The sequence below is a fragment of the Cicer arietinum genome, chromosome 3, assembly GCF_000331145.2.
Source record: "Cicer arietinum cultivar CDC Frontier isolate Library 1 chromosome 3, Cicar.CDCFrontier_v2.0, whole genome shotgun sequence".
In the NCBI taxonomy this organism is placed as follows: domain Eukaryota; kingdom Viridiplantae; phylum Streptophyta; class Magnoliopsida; order Fabales; family Fabaceae; genus Cicer; species Cicer arietinum.
This window is the reverse complement of record NC_021162.2, coordinates 24,742,936-24,748,460: the sequence shown is the minus strand read 5'-3', so window position 1 is coordinate 24,748,460 and position 5,525 is coordinate 24,742,936. Positions and strand designations below refer to the sequence as shown.

The 5,525-nt window shown below is 32.0% G+C and overlaps 1 long non-coding RNA gene across 1 annotated transcript; it reads right to left on the bottom strand.

Annotated features, from left to right (window-relative positions):
• Window positions 1-2,240: 2,240 nt before the first annotated feature.
• On the bottom strand, window positions 2,241-4,217 carry LOC113784378 (uncharacterized). The gene is made up of 3 exons (XR_003470420.2): window positions 3,926-4,217; window positions 3,695-3,816; window positions 2,241-2,482 (listed from the first exon to the last, which is right to left on the bottom strand). It is a non-coding gene; the product is annotated as an uncharacterized lncRNA (long non-coding RNA).
• Window positions 4,218-5,525: the final 1,308 nt, after the last annotated feature.

The window sequence follows — 5,525 nt, the reverse complement described above, 5'->3', positions numbered from 1 at the left end:
AGAACACAAGTGGTCTTATACTCCTGAGATCGAACTCAACTGGGGCATGTTTAATTGTCTTCTTTGAGTTCCCCACTCTAGAATTACTAATCTCCAAGTAGAAATAACTCAAAAAACCTATAACTTTGAAATCTTATTTTTTTTTTCAGTCGGCGTTTCATCCCTTTTATTAACAGGTTCACTTATGATGTAACTATTCAAATACTAAGTGTAAAAACATTGTGTACCTCATATTTGACAAGGCACACTGACTATATTCAACTCTAAGGTGAACATTAAAATACTAACTAGTAGCATATGTCAGCCAAATATGAGTTTCGTAAGTTTGTGCCAAAGGTTAAAAATGGGGAGATGCAGGAATTAAAACCACACTACAGTTCAACCAGGAAATATTACACGAACACATAATCATTTGTTACTAACAAACCAAAGAACTAGTGCAAGACCAACTTAGTAAGAACAAAATAAAATATCATAATTGTATCATCATAAGAAGTAAAACCCAGAGGTAGGCAAGCAAACATAAAACAGAATGCAACATAGCCAAGCCAAACCTAGAAGACTAGCTTCTACAATCATGTTTTAAATGTCACTAAACATTACAATTCATTTCTATCTCAGATGATTCCAAAACCCTTTAAAATGATAGAAGTCAGCCATTCTCCAAATTCCACCCGCCACCGTTTTCCAAATTTCATCAGCCAACAACACACCATATCTACTAACTTAAGGCACACAAATTCACTGACTTGTAATTTAAACAAAAACTAAAATACACTGCAAAATCAAGAACGAAAAGGCAAAAACAAGAAGCAAAAGAAACCACAAGGAGTAAGGAATCGTTACAGTTCGCAAAATTTGAAATATATAAAGTAAAAGAACACAATCTTTAAACTCAAACATAAAACTTCCATATAATATTACATAAACATACTCATCTTTATCTCAATCTACTACATACAAGTCATTCAATTTTCTCTTTGATATATGCACGTTACGACATCGTTTCAAGTCAAAAAAATCTTAGAAATTTCAAATTTTTAGTGTCCAAATACTTCACATGGCGAATGCTATGGTGGACCACTTTTGTGGACAAGTGTTTAAAATTCACTTGAACCACTAATGATGATGGCAAGTATAATTTAAATTTTTTTCCCAAATTTTACCGCCTAGTTAATTATTAGATCAATGTCAATTCAATTAAACAAGGAAAAATGAGTATGTCCTTCAACAATAACAAACATCAATCAAGTCAACATCTTAGCCGTTAAATCATACTCCCACAGTGCGTAATTCACCATCATTAGAGTTTCAAATGACTTTTAAGCAGTGGTTCACGGTAGTAGAATTTCCCTACTTGACCTATATATCTAACAAACTTTACAAAACAAAATAATAATAACAAAAGAAAATCTCAAATTATCACAAGCATAAATAAACATAACTAAGAACAAGAATCAATTGTGGATTATCAAAATAATATAATGATAATAATAGTACAAAAGAATAACAAGAATCATCAAGGTAACACAATGAAAATATAAACAACGAGTAACTATCCATACATATTCAAATAACAGAGTTACCAGAAACAAATTTAAACATGTATGAACATGCCAAAAATAAACTCTTTTTATAGATCAGCGTGTCTTTAAACTACATTGCATTCTTTAAACTTAATTATTTTTATACTTGCAATTTTTTAAACTAACTATTTTTAACTACACATGCACATACATAACAACTATTTTTATACAAATGCAGAGCAAATTGGAATTTTATGTCAATGGTTTGTATAGTTATCTTAACCCTTTTAAGTTTGATTAAATTTCATTAAAGCAAATTGGAAACATGTCAAGATGATATAATGTACAATGCAATGAAAGTCACACCACTTAGTGCGTATTCAAGTTAATTTCACAAAATTATCACATAACATATAGTACAAGCTCAATAAACACCTAATGAACAACAGTAAAAAATAAAACATTTGACAAGGACACAAAAAACTCAATAGACACATCGCCCACATGGTCTGATTGGACAGACCTGCTCTAATACCACTAATGTAACACCCTGAACCCAAATTGAAATAAAAAGGTAAAATGCACTAGTTTTAAAGAGATTCGCAGCGGTTCCAAAATAGAGTATATATATATATATATATATATTTTAAAATACTTTAAGGTTCAAGACGTCACATTAACGCTTACACAAAATGCTTGCATAAAAATTTTCAATAAAAAAAATTCTTAATATCGAATATAGTTGATGTTCATTAAATAAATACTTTTGATATAAAAGCAAGTTCTAAACTTAGAGACAATTAATTTCTACCTCTGAATAACCGATAAAATAACACAATTGATCAATCAAATTTACAAAAATCTAAATTGTTCATAACTCAACAAAATACGAAAAATTACTCCCACCCAATATCACCTATTCAGAGCGTGGATCCCCAATCGATAACCTGAAATAACTGCGCTCTCGCAAGCGCCAAACACAAGCAACGAGGGGTGAGCTTCGAAAACATGTAATAGTATAAAATAATTGAGAAGAACACGTAAAAAAAATATTAAACACCGTATCATATCAAATCACAACCAACAAGAATAATCAAGGTAAAACATTGATACAATCCACAACATCAAGTAAGTAAATACACAAATCAAGTAATGTTATGCATGCTCTTATACTCTAGACTCCTCCTCTTTCTTTGGTACCATTCTAACTCTGAAGTACTTGGTTAGGAGGCTCGATACTATGCCACCACGCAAGTGGACGGACAATTCAAATTGGCCATGTCCTCATAGATCCCTCAACTCAACCCGAGACACATATACGTGACAGTCGAGGTAAACGTGTGTTGCGTTGTAGCTCCCGACATTTGGAGTGCTACCTCCAAGTCACCTAGGAATTCCCCACCCGAATACCTCCAAGGTCTAACAATCTTGCCTTAAGGCTCAACAGTAGACCGCCACGATCAGGCTCATTCAGTTGTACTTCCCCATAATCACTAGGCTTGTCAGGCCCTACCTATATGATGACCAAATAATCTCCACTTCAAAAGTTATCAACAACTACTTTCTCCCCTCGTTGTCCTAGGTTACTTTCTCCATTAAGAGAACCATCATTGGCACGGGTCGAATTCGTCACTATTCAATTAAACACAATACGCATTTCATGATATTCATCAGGGTGGTAATATCACAAGTCAGGGAGCACACATCGTCATTGCAGATTTCCATAGTCATACATTACATTCAGAATTTATCATCATGATACGTCATCTCTAACAATAAAGGGTCTACACTCACATATAATAATAATAATACTAGACCATTCACACACACCACATCAATTGCAAGGCAAATAATTACAATTCATCACATTTTATATCATATATCAGTATCAAGGATAGATATAAACAAAACACAGAATGAATCAAATACACAATTCTACAATAATTCAACTATCACACGATCTTCAAAAATCAAATCAAACAACATCCTATAAAAGTTTCTAATTCATATTTTAACCTCACAAAATTCAAGTTTTCTCATTAGTCAATTATTACTCAAAGGGCTTCTGCCATACGTAGTGAGCCCCGAATGAATTGTGGGAAATACGGTATTCCCGTTCATCTCACTTAATTTATACCCATGCATTCGAACTCATTCTCACCCCATACCTCAATTTGACGCTTTCATAGGATAGAAGGACCATAATGATTTTCAGCAACCATGAGATGTCGACAACACGTCCAAACGAGTCTAAAAGCATCGACGAATTTGCAGAGTCAATGAAACATGGCTGATAATTTTCTCGAGGCATAAAAATCAGCATTATATAATTAATAAAAATATTAGGCGAAGAAACATATTCAAAACGTCGTGAAACATGTTATTAGAAAAGGTCTCACCGACGTACTGGGGCGCCGACAGGGTCCGGCATCAACTTCACCGAAACACACAAATGAGTAGTGCTTCTTGAAGGTTTCGACGAGAGGAATCCAAAAATGATGTCAGTTTTTCTAGATGATGAACGTGTTGGCCGGAGTTTGGCAACACAGCCGCGGCGAGGGTGAAACCCCATTTTTTTAAGTATAACGATTGGCGATTTGAAGCATAGGTAATGGAAGAGGGTGTTTTGTGGAGTCCAAATATGGTCTCAGTTTTCATTGGTGATGGTCGCGGTGGCCAGAATCTTGATCAAAAGGTGGAGGTGTGATTTTTGACAAAGAGGAATAAGACGTTTCAATTTGCGATTCAAGTTGAGAATGGAAGAGGAGATCACAACGATCACGAATGTGGTCTCAGTTTTGTAAGACATCCACTATAATGATCATGGTCGACAAGGGAAGAAACGAGAGGGAATGGTTTTGGCGGCGGCGTATACAAAGAAGATGAAGGAAGAGGAAAACTGTGTTTCGGTCTCTTTTTTTTTTATTCCTATTCTCTTTCTTCCTTATTATTATTATTATTATTATTATTATTATTATTATTATTATTATTATTATTATTATTATTATTATTATTATTATTATTATTATTATTCAAAACATTTTTATTAACTTTACTTTTATTAAGATAAAAAAATAAATAAGTTTAATTATTAAATATCTAGTTAGTAATAAGGATGACATATTTCACTTAAAAATAATAACAATCTAAAATTAATAAAAAGATATAAATATACTTAATATCCCTATCAATAATTTAAATAAATTATTAAGTCAAACACATGAGAAATTATCACACTATAGCCTTGTTTACTTAATGTTTGTTTTGAAAATCGTTTAAGTTAAATGAGTATTAAGAATGGGGAATCTCTTAATGTCTTGTTTACTTAATGTTTGTTTTGAAAATCGTTTAAGTTAAATGAGTATTAAGAATGGGGAATCTCTTAATGTCTTGTTTACTTAATGGTTGTTTTGAAAATCGTTTAAGTTAAATGAGTATTAAGAATGGGGAATCTCTTAATGTCTTGTTTACTTAATGTTTGTGTTGAAAATCGTTTAAGTTAAACGAGTATTAAGAATGGGGAATCTCTTAATATTTCTGTTTACTTAATGTTTGTGTTGAAAATCGTTTAAGTTAAACGAGTATTCAGAATGGGGAATCTCTTAATATTTTTGTTTACTTAATGTTTGTTTTGAAAATGGTTTAAGTCAAATGAGTATTAAGAATGGGGAATCTCTTAATGTCTTGTTTACTTAATGTTTGTTTTGAAAATCGTATAAGTTAAATGAGTATTAAGAATGGGGAATCTCTTAATGTCTTGTTTACTTAATGTTCGTTTTTAAAATCGTTTAAGTTAAACGAGTATTAAGAATGGGGAATCTCGTAATGTCTACGTTTACTTAAGGTTGTCATGAAAATCGTTTAAGTTAAACCAGTATTAAGAATGGGGAATCTCTTAATTCTACGTTTACTTAATGTTTGTTTTGAAAATAGTTTAAGTTAAATGAGTATTAAGAATGGGGAATCTTTTAATGTCTATGTTTACTTAATGTTTGTTTT